This window comes from Erinaceus europaeus, chromosome 13 (assembly GCF_950295315.1).
Source record: "Erinaceus europaeus chromosome 13, mEriEur2.1, whole genome shotgun sequence".
NCBI lineage: Eukaryota > Metazoa > Chordata > Mammalia > Eulipotyphla > Erinaceidae > Erinaceus > Erinaceus europaeus.
In genome coordinates, this window is record NC_080174.1 from 38,049,690 (window position 1) to 38,066,931 (window position 17,242).

The window sequence follows — 17,242 nt, forward strand, 5'->3', positions numbered from 1 at the left end:
ACTCGGGTGAGACCTTTCCTTTCATAGTATTCTCTAATTCCATCCCAGGTGGTTCACTTTCTAACAAAGTCCCAAAACCTATATATAGACCAGGTTCTGTGAGAGAGCATATGTTCACATTTATCCATAAACTAGTGCAAAATATATACCTGAAAGCAGAAGTACACTAGAGTTTGCAGTGAGTACCCCCCTAACACTTCCTCTCCACTATTCCAACCTTTGGGTCCATGACTGCTCAACAATTTGTTTAACTCTCTTTTCAGCCACCAGGTTCCAGATGCCAGCAGGATGCCAGCCAGGCTTCCCTGGACTGAAGACCCCACCAATGTGCCCTGGAGCTCTGCTTCCCCAGAGACCCACCCTACTAGGGAAAGAGAGAGGCAGACTGGGAGTATGGACCGACCAGTCAACGTCCATGTTCAGCGGGGAAGCAATTACAGAAGCCAGACCTTCCACCTTTTGTAACCCACAACCTGGGTCCATGCTCCCAGAGGGATAGAGAATGGGAAAGCTATCAGGGGAGGGGATGGGATATGGAGATTGGGTGGTGGGAATTGTGTGGAGTTGTACCACTCCTATCCCATGGTTTTGTTAATTTATCCTTTCTTAAATAAAAAATAAATTAAAAAAAAAGAATGAAGATAAGAAGAAATAGCATTTAAAAACAAAACAAACAAGCAAACAAAAAAGAAATGAGTGATGAAGTTAAAAGGCTTTGGAAATGCCCAACTCTCCTTGCTTAAAATCAAAGTTGACTCTGACCTTCAAAATAGGCACTATAGATGAAGACCAGTGGCTGAAAGTATGCTTTGCATGTGTGAAGCCCTGGGCTTAATCCTCAGCGTCAAAAACACAGACAAAAAAAAATCAGCTGAGGAAGTATCTTGATTGATAGAGAATTGGGTTTTCATATTTGAGTATCCTGGTTTGATCCTCAGCATCACATGCACCAGAATGCAAGCACTGTCTCCTTCAGATCCCACTCCCTACCCTCTCCAGTAATGGAATAAATACATCTTTAAAAATACAAGGCTGGGGAGCTAGGCAGTAGCACAGCGGATTAAGCGCAGGTGGTGCAAAGCGCAAGGACCGGCCTAAGGATCCCGGTTTGAGCCCCCGGCTCCTCACCTGCAGGGGAGTTGCTTCACAGGCGGTGAAGCAGGTCTGCAGATGTCTTTCTCTCCTCTTCTCTGTCTTCCCCTCCTCTCTCCATTTCTCTCTGTCCTATCCAACAATGACAACATCATCAACAACAATAATAACTACAACAATAAAAAAAACAAGGGCAACAAAAAGGAATAAATAAATAAATATAAAAAAATACAAGGCTGGAGAGATAGTGTGTCCCAGATTTGGGCCCTAGTATTATATGGAAGATGCTGTGGCATCTGAGGTAACTCTGGTTCTGTTTGTTCTCTCTCTCTCTCCCTCTCTGCTTATCCCGCCCCCCCCCCCCCCGCTTTTACTGTCTATCTGAATGAGAAAGCAACCCAGAGTAGCTAAATTGCATAAGACCCTGGCTATGCAAATTAAAAAAATCAAAAGTGGACTGGGAATTTAATAACTTAATCAAAGTTCAAATAGTTCTTTCTTGCAGGACTTCTCAGGACCTTTATGGTACCAATATTTATTTACTATGAATTACAGAAAGAACTTTAATCCAGGACTCTCTGTCCCCTCATTGCTCTGTATATTCTCAACTACCAATCCGTTACTATCAGACAGGACAAGTCAACCTCAGGTGTGGGGAGGAAGCCCCAAATCAGGTAGCCACCCCCCACACACACAACCCCTGTTTTCTGTCATGCACAAAAAAAGTCACCTAGAGGGCCCAAGGCTGGGATGGCTCTTCCCTCCAAGAGAGTATCCTCCTCAGCTGGAACCCAAGGTTTTTTTTGGGCAGTGGTGGTGAGGAGGGATAGAAGGGGTGGTGGGTGGCTACTTCTCACAGCTAGTGCATGCCTTCTGGAATCAAGAAGGGGCTGAAAAGTAAACCAAATTCCCAAATAACTTGGTTATAATAATAATTATCTGATGCCTTCTTAAACTCTAAAACAACAAGGAACTTTCCTCATTCTCTATAAAACTCGTATTTCTCCTAGTCCTTGAACCTCTGGAGCTTTGCTCATTTCCCTTCATGCTTCTCTTGATCCACACAATTTGATACTGCATTTGCTGATCTCAACCAATTCAATGCAACGAGTATCACTGAACATTTCACTTCAAGTTGTGTCCAGAGATGTCAGGCTGGGGATGTCAACCCTCCAGCTACAGTACTCTGGTGAGATCATTTGTAGCTTACCATTCCTAGTTCATAGAACTCCTTATTTCCATTTTGGGTGGCACACTTCCTAACAAAGCCACAGAACTTAGATATAGACCAGAGCCCATGAGATAGAGTACATGTGCACATGTATCCATAAGTTGAGAGAAAATATATACCTTAATGTAAAAGTATACAATCGTGGGCAGTCGGGCAGTAGCGGGTTAAGCACACGTGGCGCAAAGTGCGAGGACCAGCATAAGGATCCTGTTTTGAGCCCCCGGCTCCCTACCTGCAGTGTGTGTGGGGGGGTCGCTTCACAGGTGGTGAAGCAGGTCTTCAGGTGTCTATCTTTCTCTCCCCCTCTCTGTCTTCCCCTCTTTTCTCCATTTCTCTCTGTCCTATCCAACAATGACAACAATAATAATAACTACAACAATAAAACAACAAGGGCAACAAAAAGGAATAAATAGTTTTTTTTTAAAAGTGTACAATAGTTTGCAGTTACTCAATAAGTGCAGCAAGCAAGTAGAAAGGCCTAAAAAAGACACCATAAAGTATTTAATCAAATAATTTCTACTTAGACCTAGATACCCTCCTCACCTACTTCCTATTTCACTTCCCTCAATCACTTTAAGTCTAACCCTGTCAGATAAAGTAAGAACTATAAAAGCTGGATAAAGGCAAGAAACAAGCACACTTTAATTATGGGATTTTTGGTCATTACCAGGCTACCCCATCATCTGGGGCCCTAGCAGGGAATCCTGTGATTCCCATATAGATATGATAGGTCTAGATTCCTCTCTCTATCAGGAGACAACATCATTAAACCCTCTTATGGGTCTCTATAGGAACTTGCCCTCAATGTAGAACAACTGTAGAAACTCCCCCACTCTCTGAAGGGAGGCTAGGCCAACATACTCTGCCACTCAAGGAAAATGGGTCCTGAAATGAGTGCAGCCTAGAATGTTCCTTGCTATAATCATGGAATTCAAGCTCAGATCTCAGGGATGCAGAGGTTACACAGGCTGAATATGAATATGAATAGATATGGGCCGTAGATCACATTGAAGGGGTTTACAATCAATGGTATTTATATTCTTTACCCATAGTTGGGAGCTACTTTCTGCCCTGGTCCAGCTCTCTACTATTTTGAACTCTGACACTACCTTCCTAGACAATACTTTTAGCCCACCTGAAAATTAGCTGTCTGGTTCAGGCAAAAATTGGTAAAGTCATAGACCCCTTGGAATAAATTTAAAATAGACTTCCTAGCTTCTTCCAACATGAAGACCCCAAATCTCATCTGCTCTATTCTTACCTTTAGGTTACTGTTAATTAAGCAACTTGTCCCTTTATATTTTAATGCTTTGCAGCCACCAAGTTGCATGATGCCAACCTGACTTCCCTGGACAGATGAACTCACCAATGTGTCCTAGAACCTAATCTCCCCAGAGCCCTGCCCCACTAGGGAAAATAGAAACAGGCTGGGGGAATCGGATAGACCTGCCAATGCCCATGTCCAGCAGAGAAGCAATTACAGAAGCCAGACCTTCCACCTTCTGCATCCCATGAAGATCTTTGGTCCATACTCCCAGAGAAGGGTAAAGAATAGGGAAGCTTTCAATAGAAGAGATGGGATACAAAACTCTGGTGATGGGAATTGTACTCCTTTTATCTCACAATCTTGTCAATCATTATTAAATCATTAATAAAAAGGGAGTGGGCTGGAAGTGAGATGTACCCATCCCCCCGCTCTCAATTCACTGCCTTCCCAGTACATACACTTCTTTCTTTCTTTCCTGTCCCCTCCCCTTCCCTTCCCTCCCCTCCCCTCCCCTCCCCTCTCATCTTCTTTCTTTTACCAGCACACTGCTCGGTTCTGGCTTATGGTTTGTGGCTTATTAGTGGTGTAGGGATTGAACCTGGAATTTAAGAGCCTTAGTCATGAAAGTCTTTTGCATAACCATTTTTCTATTCCCCTCATCTTCAGTATCTATACTTTCATTAATATTTGTCCAATATCTGCTAGGTTCCAGGCACTATTCTGGTCATCAAGGAGTCTTCTGCAAAGAGAAAGTTCTCCCACTCCCAGCCAGCAAGGGGCATAAAGTGCCAGGAATGCCTTCATCTGCCTTCTCTCTGTCCCTGATAGGTTGGCCTGATGGATACTGTCAGTGGATGCCTTTGTCCTCTGGGTTTGGTTCAGTTAATGGAAGGTCCCAACCAGGTTGGAGGACAGGTAGAGAGAATGACTAGAAGGTTATTTCCCAACCCTTCCCTGCTATTTTTTGACTTAAAAAATTATATATGAGAAAGAGGGAGAGGGAAATGGATAGGGAGAGGGAGGGGGAGGAGGAGGGAGAGGGAAAGGGAGAAGGGAAGGGAGAGGGGGAGAAGGCTAGGGAGAAGGGAAAGGGCAGGGGAGAGGGGGAGATGGGGAGAGGGAGAGGGATAGGGAGAAGGAGGAGGAGGGAGGGAGGGAGAGAGAGAAAGAGAGAGAGAGAGAGAGAGAGAGAGAGAGGACACCAGAGCATAACTCTGGCACATGTTACACCAGTGATTAAACTCAAGAACTCATGCTCCAGGCACCGAGTGGTGGTGAACCTGGTAGAGCATACACATTAGAGTATGAGAGAAACTGGGTTCACACACTTCTCCAGAGCCCTGACCCACTAGGGAAAGATAGAAACAGGCTGGCAGTATGGATTCACCTGCCAACACCCATATTTAGTGGAGAAGCAATTACAGAGGCCAGACCTTCCACCTTCTGCCTCCCATAAAGAATTTTGGTCCATAGTTACAGATACTACCATGACTCCATACCAACTTCTCTGGGCAGATGACCTCACCAATGTATCCTGGACCCTTGCATCTCCAGAGCTCTGGCCCACTAGGGAGAGATAGAAACAGGCTGTGAGTATGGCTCAATCTGCCAACACCCATGTCCAGTGGAGAAGCAATTACAGAAGCCAGAACTACCTTTTACACCCCCAAATCAACCTTGATCCATACTCCCAGCAGGGGAGAAGTGTTAAGAGGAAGAAGGGCTCTGAACTCCAGCTCCCTCAGCACCCAGAGAGAGAGAAGGAAAAGGAGAGGGACATTTGGAGGTATTTATGACATCATGAGTGGCTTGGACGGAAAGAGAGGAATGAATCAAAAAAAGGGGCAATTGTGTATAAATGTGGACAGATTGTTGTACAGATTATGGTTGGCTCATGTCTACAACCTTAGGGGGAACTGTGACGGATTGCAGTGGGGAGGCTGAAGATTCAGAACTCTAGTTGTGGGAATGGTGTGAATTCAAACCCCTGTCGACATGTAATTCTGTAATATAAAAATAAATAAATAAATAATAAAAAGAATTTTGGTTCATACTCATAGAGAGGGATAAAGAATAGGGAAACTACCAGTGGAGGGAATGGGACATGGAACTCTGGGGGGGGGGGACTGTGTGGCATTGTACCCCTGTTATCTTACAATCTTGTTAATCATTATTAAATCACGACTAAACATTAAAAAGAAGGAAGTGGGTTCAAACCACCCCTGATCCCCACTTTCAAGGGAGAGGCTTTATGAGTGGTAAAACAGTGCCACAGGTCTTTCTTTCTTTCCCTATCTTTCCCTTCCCCCTCATTTTCTCTTTGTTTCCATCTAAAGTAAATAACTAAATAAAATATATTTTTTAAAAAAGACCTCATACTCCAAAGTCCAAGACTTCATCTTCTGTACCACCTCCTAGGTCACATGCCCCTCCCTCCTTACTGGGTTTTAGGTTCGTAGTAGTCAAACTCTTTCTGCATCAGTGGTCTTCTCTTATCATGCTTTGTCCTTTCACACTTCTACTGTTTCTGCACCTAGAGAGCTGCCTCCTCCCCTTGCCTTTCAGGCTTGGGGGTGACATCTTTTCTTTATTATTACTAGTCTGGAGATGTTTCCTCATCATTATCAGTTTCTCCAGCCCTGGTGGCATTTTTTTTTGTCTTCTAAAAATAATTTTTATTAAGCCAAAGTACCATTTCTTTGATTGAAGGTGGTACGGGTGATTGAATTTGGGATCTTTAAGCCCCAGGCATAACACCAATGTTATTTATTTCCCCAGCCCCACCTTCTAAAATCTTAGAATACAAGTTTTATGGTCAGTGGTTTTCCAAATGTCCTATTTGAAGACTCACTGAATGAGAGAAATAAGTGAATGTTTCAATGTTCTTGCAATATCCTCTTGGGACATTTCCCTCTATAGCATGTTCATTCTATCTCACCAAGACAAATGTTCAGAAAAGTGCTTGTTCCTAGACCATAGCTTGAGAATTGCTGTTCTAGGAAGAACTTGACTCTCTGCATAGAAACTTTTAGTGAGACAGAATGCCTGATGATTTTTAGTATCCAGGTGGTAGGAATTCTGTAAATTCAGCACATTTCATTTAAATTATTCACTGATCTTGCTTTCTTTTTTTTTTTTCTTCTTTTTTTAAAAATTTCTTTATTGGGTAATTACTGTTTTACATTAAACAGTAAATACAATAGTTTCTACATGCATAATATTTCCCAGTTTTCCATAATAATACAACCCCCACTAGGTCCTCTGACATCCTTTTTGGACCTGTATTCTCCGCCCCCCCCCCCCACAGAGTTTTACTTTGGTGCAATATGCCAATTCCAGTTCAGGTTCTACTTGTATTTTCTCTTCTGATTTTGTTTTTCAGCCTCTGCCTGAGCATGAGATCATCCCATATTCATCCTTCTGTTTCTGACTTATTTCACTCAACATGATTTTTTCAAGGTCCATCCAAGATCGGCTGAAAATGGTGAAGTTACCATTTTTATAGCTGAGTAGTATTCCATTGTGTACATACGCCACAATTTGCTCAGCCACTCATCTGTTGTTGGACACCTGGGTTGCTTCCAGATTTTCGCTATTACAAATTGTGCTGCCAAGAACATATGTGTACACAGATCTTTTTGGATGGATGTGTTGGGTTCCTTAGGATATATACCCAGGAGAGGAATTGCAGGATCATAGGGTAGGTCCATTTCTAGCCTTCTGAGAGTTCTTCAGACTGTTCTCCACAGAGGTTGGACGAATTGACATTCCCACCAGCAGTGCAGGAGGGTTCCTTTGGCCCCACAACCTCTCCAGTATTTGTTGCTGTTACCTTTTCTGATGTATGATATTCTCACAGGAGTGAAGTGATATCTCATTGTTGTCTTTATTTGCATTTCTATGACAATCAAAGACTGGGAGCATTTTTTCATGCGTTTTTCAGCCTTTTGGATCTATTCTGTGGTGAATATTCTGTTCATGTCCTCTCCCCATTTTTGAATGGCGTTATTTGTTTTCTTGTTGTTGAGTTTGGCAAGCTCTTTATATATTTTAGTTATTAGCTTCTTGTCTGATGTATGGCATGTAAAGATCCTCTCCCATTCTGTGAAGGGTCTCTTGGTTTGGATAATTGTTTCTTTTGCTGTGAAGAATCTTTTTAATTTGGTGTAGTCCCATAGGTTCATGCTTGCCTTAGTCTTCTTTGTAATTGGATTTGTTTCATTGAAGATGTCTTTAAAATTTATGCGGAAAAGAGTTCTGCCAATATTTTCCTCTAAGTATCTGATAGTTTGTGGTCTAACATCCAAGTCCTTGATCCACATGGAATTTACTTTTGTATTTGGTGAAATATAGTGCTTCAGTTTCATTCCTCTGCCTGTCTCAACCCATTTTTTCCAACACCATTTGTTGAAGAGACTCTGCTTTCCCTATTTAATAGTCTGGTCACCTTTGTCAAGGACTAGATGTTCATAGGTGTGGGGGCTTACTACTGGGCCCTCAATTCTATTCCACTGGTCAGTGTGTCTATTCATGTTCCAGTACCAATCAGTTTTGATGACAATGTCCCTGTAATACAATTTGAGACTGGCTACGGAAGAAGGGCAAACGCTAGAAGAAGAAGAAGATCTGGGAATGTGATGCCTCCGGTTCAGTTCTTTCTTCTCAAGCTTGTTTTGGCAATTCTAGGTCTTTACTGGTTCCAGAGAAACATTTGTAGCATTTGTTCTATTCTCCTGAAAAATGTGATTGGGATCTTGATGGGGATAACATTATATTTGTAGATGGCTCTGGGTAGTATATTCATTTTTTTTTTAGATTTATTTATTTATTCCCTTTTGTTACCCTTATTGTTTTATTGTAATAGTTATTGTTGTTGTTGTTCTTGATGTCATTGTTGTTGGATAGGACAGAGAGAAATGGAGAGAGGAGGGGAAGACAGAGAGGGGGAGAGAAAGATAGACACCTGCAGACCTGTTTCACCGCTTGTGAATCGACTCCCCTGTAGGTGGTGAGCCAGGGCTCGAACTGGGATCCTTAGGCCAGTCCTTGAGCTTTGCACCACTTGCACTTAACCCACTAAGCTACCACCCAACTCCCCAATATTAATTTTGATGATATTAATTCTTCCAACCCATGAACATGGAATATCTTTCCACTTCTTTGTGTCTTTTTCAATTTCCTTGAGTAGTGACTCATAATTTTCAGTATATAAGTTTTTCACTTCTTTGGTTAGGTTTATTCCTAGATATTTTATTGTTTTAGTTGCTATAGTAAAAGGAATTGATTTCTGGATTTCATGTTCTTCCAATTTAGTGTTTGCATAGAGGAATGCCACTGACTTTTGAATGTTAATTTTGTAGCCAGACACCATACTGTATTGCCTGATGATTTCCAAAAGCTTCTTGCTGGATTCCTTAGGATTTTCTATGTATACTATCATGTCATGTGCAAATAGGGAGAGTTTGACTTCTTTTCTTCCAATCTGTATCCCTTTACTTCCTTGCTCCTGCCTGATTGCTATGGCAAGAACTTCCAACACTATGTTGAATAGTAATGGTGATAGTGGGCAGCCCTGTCTTAGTACCTGATCTGAGGGGAAATGCTTCCAGTTTTTCACCATTGAGTATGATGTTGGCTGTAGGTTTGCTATATACAGACTCCACTATCTTGAGGAATTCTTCCATCTATTCCCATTTTTTGTAGTGTTATCATAAAGGGATGTTGGATTTTGTCAAAGGCTTTCTCTGCATCTATTGATATGACTATGTGGTTTTTGGCCTTGCTTTTGTTGATGTGGTGGATCACGTTGATTGATTTACGTATATTAAACCAGCCTTGCATCCCTGGGATAAACCCTACTTGGTCATGATGAACAATATTTTTAATATACTGCTGTTTCCTGTTGGCTAGAATTTTGTTCAATATTTTCGCATCTATGTTCATCAGAGATATTGGTCTGTAGTTTTCTTTTCTTGGGCCCTCCTCAGTCGCTATCGAACAGGCCATGGCCGGTGCGCCGCTGTGTTCCATCGCTGGGGAGCCAGAGATGACCCGAACTGCCCCTGCGGCTACAGACAGACTATGACCCACATAGTCAATGACTGCCACCTCTCCAGATTCAAAGGAGGTCTCGAAACTTTACATCAGGCTCAACCTGACACTGTTGACTGGCTACCGAAGAAGGGCAAACGCTAGAAGAAGAAGTTTTCTTTTTTGGTTGTGTCTCTGTCTGCCAAAGGTATCAAGGTGATGTTGGCTTCATAGAAGCTTGAAGGGAGTATTCCGGTATCTTCAGTCTTCTGGAAGACTTTTAAAAGTAGAGGTGTTAGTTTTCTTTGAAAGATTTGTAGCATTCATTGTAAAACCATCTGGTCCAGGATTTTTATTCTGGGAAAGATTTGATAACTGTTTCAATTTCATTAGCTATGATGGGCCTGTTCATGTTATCTAGTTCTTCTTTACTTAATTTTGGAAGATGATAGGTATCTAGGAAATCATCCATTTCTTCCAGGTTCTCTAGCTTGTTTTTGTTGGTGAAACAGACTGGAGGTGGTGTCTCAACTGCTAAACTGCCAGACTGTTGCCAGACACTTAATCTCTCCCTAGGCTCCTCTCTGTCCATGAGCCTACATGTGTTTGCACTCACCAGTGATTTGGTGCGTTCCTGAAGTAGTTCTAGTCCTGTCTTGTTGTGGTCTCAGGTGGTCTCTTTGGTATTCCTAGTTGACCGGGAGAGGAGGGGAGAGAAACTGAAATCTCTGGTTGCACTTTTATTAAACATTCCTCAGTGACCCTTTATGTTTGACATCTATTCCCTCTGCAGACCTTGATTGAATATGTTCATTGGTTTGAAATTATCAGCAACCCCAAATAATGGTGCACAGAACAGTCAGAAATGATTCCCCTGTGGCTCCAGAGTCCAAGATAACTATGAAGTTTTGCATCATTAAATCCTCTGTTCTTTTTTCCCCCTCCATCGCTAGTATGTGCCCACATCTGAAAAACATGTGCTGCAGGTTAAATTATGCATCCCCATTCCCATTTTGAGATTCCCCAGAACTCAAAGTGTAGTCTTATTTGGGTCATTGTAGATTTAATTAGTTAAGATGAGGTCATTACGGTGGGCACTACTCCAATAGAACTGGTGTCCTAAGAAAGAGAATATTGGAACGTTTGGACATGAATGGAAATTAGCACTTTTTTTTTGTAAAGAGGACGAAAGAGACCACAGCACTGAAGCTTCCTTCAATGCATGAAGGATGGGAGGCATGTTGTGTGGGGGTGTGGGGAAATTGAGCTTAAACCTGGATCATGCCATGGCAAGGCAGTATGCTATCCAAGTGAGCTATATATTTTGCTAGCCCTTGGAAGTTAGCAGTATTTGAGAGGTATCTGGGAGAGTCAGGGCAGTAGCACAGGAGGTTGTGTGCATGTGGTACAAAGCACAAGGACCAGCGTAAGTATCCTGGTTCAAGCCCCTGGCTCCCCACCTGCAGGGGAGTCGCTTCACAGGTGGTAAAGCAGGTCTTCAGGTGTCTATCTTTCTCTCCCCCTCTGTCTTCCCGTCCTCTCTCCATTTCTTTCTGTCCTATCCAACAATGGTGACATCAATAACAACAACAATAATAACTACAACAATAGAACAACAACAACAAGGACAACATAAAGGGAATAAATAACTGACAGTGAAACCACTAGTGTACATACACACACACACACACACACACACACACACACACACACACACACACCACGCCTGTGCTACTGTGTCCCAGACACACAGGCTTGCATTCAGCAGACACTTAGTCAATGTGTATGTTGTGCAAAAGAAGCCACTGCACATACCCTTAGATGCACTGTTTCTCCCATGGTTTTTCCTTAACTTGGCTGCTACCTGCCCTTCATCTGGAAGATGCTATCAAGTGAAGATTCTCTGAAGACTTTTAGCTACATGAACAGGTGACTCCTTTAAAAGGGATATAAGTATGTAATTATTCTGTATATTTACATAAACAGAAATTGGGGGTGGGGTAATTAGCAATTAGTTAGCTAAGTGGTGCTATGATACTATCACAGACCCAAGCTCTTGCCAATTTGTTTTTCACTCCTTGCCTTTTTTCTTTTCTTTTGTCATCAAGGCTTTACCACTTCAAGCTAACTTCTCCAGGATGAAAGAGAGAGACATACAAGGGAAGACATCACAGTGCCCAAGCTTGCACTAATACACTGGGGCCTGGATGTGAACGTGGGCTCCACTACCAGGTGAGCTATTTTGCAGGCTGTTGTTTTTCTTTCTTATTTCTTGTCCTGTGTGTATTTTTCCAAGGCTTCTTTCTCTGCTCCAGCCTTATTTCTCAGTGTGTGTGTGTGTGTGTGTGTGTGTGTGTGTGTGTGTGTGTGTGATGTATGTGTATGTGTGTGTGTGTAAACACAGAAAGAGATAGTGAGACAGAGAGAGCCAATCAGAAAGAGACAGAAAGGTAGAAATACCGTAACATCAAAGCCTCCTTCAGCACCATAATACTCCTCAGTGGAGTACTAAGAACTTGAACCTGGGCTACACACATGGCAAGACAGGTGTTCTACCAGGGGAACAATTTCACCAACCCGGCTTTTGCCTTTTTTACACTCTGCCAACCTCAGCTCTTGGGCTGCCTCCTTTGTTGTTCCAGGAACAGACCTGGAGACAAGGATCTGGTAAAATACAGAAAGATAGGGGCCAGGTGGTGGCACACCTGGTTAAGCACATACATTACAGTGCACAAGGACCCAGGTTCAAGCCCCTGGTCCCCCCACCTGCAGGGGAAAACTTAACGAGTGGTGAAGCAGGGATGCAGGTGTCTCTATCTCTCTTCCTCTCTATCTCCCCCTCTCAATTTCTCTGTCTCTATTCAATAATAAATAAATAAAAATACAGGAAGTTTATCCTGAAGACAATCCCTAAAACCATATGTAGAGGATCAGGGAAGGGAACCAAATCAGGGTACCCTAGTGGACAGCTGTGTGTGTGGTTGTGGTTAAGGGGAAGGGCTGTACCATGAGGGACTCTCATAGAGTTGTTTTGTCTCTTCAATGAGCTGGCACACTTATGTTCTCACATTTTCAGAGGACACCTAATATAAACAGTTGGTATTACACATGTGTTCCTGTCATACCTGGGGCAAGGTATGTGAGCACATGTTTAGAATTCCAAGTAGTTCCCCCATGTACATCCTGTCTGCCACACACTCACACATCACACCTGAGGTTCATGTATAACTTAGAGAACACACCTCTCCCTGCTATAGCAAGCAGACATCTCTGCCTTAGTCTATTTAGGCTGTTATAGCAAAACACCATAGATGGAAGCCCAGAAGGTAGTATAAAGGATAAAGTGCTGAGTTCTCAAGTATGAGGTTCCAAGTTTGTTCCCCAGCATCTTGTGAGCATATCTCTCCCCTCATAAATAAATTAACTAATCTTAAAAAATACAGACTTGGGACTTAAACAACAGCTTTGTTTATTACGTTTTTAGAGGCTTGAAGTCCAAGTTCAAGGTGGCAGCAGGCTCATGGTTTTGGTTTGCAGTTGACTCACATGGTAGGCTCTACCATTGCATTGGAGATTAAGATTCTCTTTCAATCCAGAACTCCCACCTTCTGCACCCCAAAAAGAATGTTGGTTCATACACCCAGAGGGGGAGAAATGTTAGGGTAAGATGATCAGAGGGCTATGAATTCCAATTCCATCAGGACCTTGAGAGAGAAGGGGGGTGGGAAAGAAGGACATTCAGAAGTAGTAATAGGTATAGGTGTAACTTAGAAAGGAAGAGAAGTTAGGACCACAGAAAAATGGGTAAATATATATATAAGTATGGATAGTTATAGAAATAATAGTCAACACATACCTGTGACCTTGGGAGAACTACTGCAGTTTCCAAATGGAGAGAAGAGGGACACAGGATTCTGGTGGTGGGAATGGTGTGGAATTGTACCAGTTATCTCATAATTTTGTAAACCAATATTAAATCACCAATAAATTATTTTAAAAGAACATATTTCTCAGGAGTCAGGCAGCAGCGGAGCCGGTTAAGTGCACATGGCACAAAGCACAAGGACCAGCATAAGAATCCCGGTTCAAGCCCCTAGCTCCCCATCTTCAGGGGAGTCGCTTCACAGGCGGTGAAGCAGGTCTGCAGGTGTCTATCTTTCTCTCCCCCTCTCTGTCTTTCCCTCCTCTCTCCATTTCTCTCTGTCCTATCCAACAATGATGATACCAATAACAACAACAATAATGACTACAACAATAAAATAAGGGCAACAAAAGGGAATAAATAAATAAATAAATATTTTTTTAAAGAGTATGTTTCTCTCTTCCTTTCTCTCATTCTTTCCTTTTTGGTAGAACCAGTGCCCTGAGTATGTGAGGCACAATTCCACTGATCCCAGGCCAATTTTTTTTTTCATTTTATATGGGGGTGGTGTGTACCACAACACAGCTCCACCATCTGTGGAGTTCCCCTGGTGTTGTCTATGGCTCTTTTAGACAGAGTATAGAGGCAGAGACTGAGCTCCAGTCTTCACAGCTGATAAAGCTTCTACTTTTCCAGATGAGCTCTGATTGAGCTTCAGGAATTAGGATTTTAAAATGAGAATTTCGCGGCAATTTTGTCTCAATATATGTCCTGCCACTTTCCAGACACAAAGTTTCAGATACTAACATAATTCCATCCTGACTTCTTTGGGCAGATGATCTCACCAACGTGTCTTGAAATCTCACCTTTCCAGAGCTCTGGCACTGGGAAAAGATAGAAACAGGCTGGGGGTATTGATTAACCTGCCAACACCCATGTCCAGTGGAGAAGCAATTACAGAAGCCAGAACTCCTACCTTTTGCACCCCAAATCAACCTTGATCCATACTCCCAGCAGGGGAGAAGTGTTAGGAAGAAGAAGATAAGGGCTATCAATTCCAGCTCCATCAGCACACAGAGAGAGAGAAGGAAAAGGAGAGGGACATATGGAGGTAGTAATGTTGTCATGAGTGACTTGTAGGGGGAGAGAGGACTGGATTAGGAAGAAAAAGGGGACAATTATGTATAAATGTAGACAGACAGTTGTAGAGATGATGGTTGGGCCATGTCTACAACCTTGCTGGAACTATGGTGATTTGCGGTGGGGAGACTGAGGATTCAGAACCCTGGTGGTGGGAATGGAGTGGATTTATACCCCTGTTGACATGTAATTTTGTAAATCAATATTATTTTAAAAAGAATTTAGGGAGACACAATCTATAACTATCTCTTCTACAGACTCTTACTTTGATCTTTAGCTTGGAAATGGGATATAGGACATTTCTGACAAGTGAATTTGCGGGCACAAGTTGCAATGTGGAGAGGAATGGGATGCTCCATGCCAGGATGCAACCTCTCAAGTAACCAGCAGAGGATGCCCAAGAGCCAGAAAGGCCCAATTTTTTTCTATAAGTTGCCAGTATTGTTCAAGGGTGTGTTTGAAAAAAGGTACAGGTCTCAGAAGTTCCTAAGAAGATTTAACTAAAGTGGTGGTGCAATAACCACTAAATCCAGGGATTACATATCCTAGACCCCAATGCTCTGACAAGTATTGATGCTCTATCCATATGAGACGAGAGGCTAGGATTATGAAGGAATGAATGATTGAGGGAATAAGGGAAAGATGAGAAAAAAAGGCAAAAAATAAAGACTTTAGATAAGAATGTAGAAAAGTGGCGGGCAGTTGGGCACACACATTACCATGCAAGTACTGGGTCCAAGCCCCTGCTCTTCATCTGCCGGGGGCTCTTTTCGAGAGCAGGTCTGCAACCGTGTGTGTGTGTGTGTGTGTGTGTGTGTGTGTGTGTGTGTGTGTGTGTTCTTCTCCCTCCCCCTCTCAATCTCTCTACCTAATAAAGTATAAAGGAAAAAAAAATGCCACCAGGAGCAGTGGATCCATAGCGCTGACACTGAACCCCAGCAATAACCTTGGTGGCAAAAACATATATATATGGAAGTGAACAGATTAGAATGAATCTTAAGGAAAGAAAGGGAAGTGCAAGAAAACCATGGTGGCAAAGAGAAGGCAAGGAAGAAGGTACATCTTCAATGCCATGGCCTGAAGTTTGGCTTCTCGATGTCTCCCACTGCTGCCTGATACAATTATTCTTGTCTTTTTGGCCCACTAAGGGATCACATATTTTCTTTTTTTTTTAATATTTATTTTATTTGTTTATTCCCTTTTGTTGCCCTTGTTGTTTTATTGTTGTAGTTATTATTGTTGTTGTTGTTGTTGGATAGGACAGAGAGAAATGGAGAGAGGAGGGGAAGACAGAGAGGAGGAGAGAAAGATAGACACCTGCAGACCTGCTTCACCGCCTGTGAAGCGACTCCCCTGCAGGTGGGGAGCCGGGATTCAAACCGGGATCCTTATGCCGGTCCTTGTGCTTTGCGCCACCTGTGCTTAACCCGCTGCGCTACAGCCCAACTCCCCGGGATCACATATTTTCAAACATGCTTCCCTGAGCTGCAGTTAGGGCCAGTATCTCATTGTTGTTGTTGCTTTTCTTCAGAGCACTTCTCACTCTGACTTACGGTAGCACAGGGGATTGAACCTGGAACCTCAGAGCCTCAGGCATAAAAATATTTTGCATAACCACTGTATTGTCTCTCTGGATGGTCTGTCTTGTCTTTAAAACTCTAGGGAATACTACTGGGGCCCCTTAGTAATGTCCTAATCTTGATAGTCTGTACCATTGTGAAGTCATTTGCCTTGATCTGGGTTCATAAGAAGTCATTATAATGAATAGTGGGTATTCTAGTCAGTGATTGTAAGCTCCCTGGAAACACTCACCTTTGCTTAATTCATTTTGGGGAATGTACAAGAATATTGACTTTAGTGTTGCTTGAAATGATAAAACACAGCTGGAAATAGGCTAGATATAGGGGGTAGATGAGTTGCAATATATTTATGGAAGGTGATACTAAACAATGAAAATGAACTAGAGTCATGCATGCTGATATAAAAGCATGTTGCTGACTGAAAAGGCAAATTACAGAGTAATAATGTATTCAGTATGATATCATAATAGGGATAACATGTTGAAAACATGTGCATCCATGGTAGGCTGCCTAGCAACATGTATCAAAAGATCATAAGAGATGAGAATGATGGCACGCTCTAAGAAGGAAGGGAGTGTGGCTGGAGAGGGTTTGAGGAAGCTTTCACTACATTTATAAGTTTAACTTATTTCTTAGTTCCTATGATATGATTACAAGACTTTCTCTGCTTCAGTCTCTACATACCTTAGCATGAATCATGATGAAGAAACTGAGCTTCAGTGAGGCAGGATAATATATACAGGTCTACCTAGTCTCAGAGGCAGAGGCAGGAACTGAACCCAGATCCCTACCCATAGTTCAGGAAGACTACTCAGCATCTCCTGAACTGTCAGCGGTGGTTTCAGTGGTAAAGAAATTGTGAAGAAGGTGGATCAGAGCAGCTGAGCTCTGTCTGGTTGAATAAGGAATGCAGTTAGGCCAACTGGCTCAGTCTAGGCTTTGTAGGGGCTTGGGCCTAGGCCAACCTGGAGGAGATTTCCTGTCTTCTGGTCTATTTCTTGGCACTCTCCTGTGGGGTCAGAGGTCACAGGCTGAGCCAG

The 17,242-nt window shown here is 42.6% G+C and overlaps 1 long non-coding RNA gene across 1 annotated transcript; it reads right to left on the reverse strand.

The window, feature by feature from the left end:
• Positions 1-13,072: 13,072 nt before the first annotated feature.
• On the reverse strand, positions 13,073-16,564 carry LOC132542505 (uncharacterized). The gene is made up of 2 exons (XR_009553515.1): positions 16,435-16,564; positions 13,073-13,324 (listed from the first exon to the last, which is right to left on the reverse strand). It is a non-coding gene; the product is annotated as an uncharacterized LOC132542505 (long non-coding RNA).
• Between the last annotated feature and the right edge of the window lie 678 nt (positions 16,565-17,242).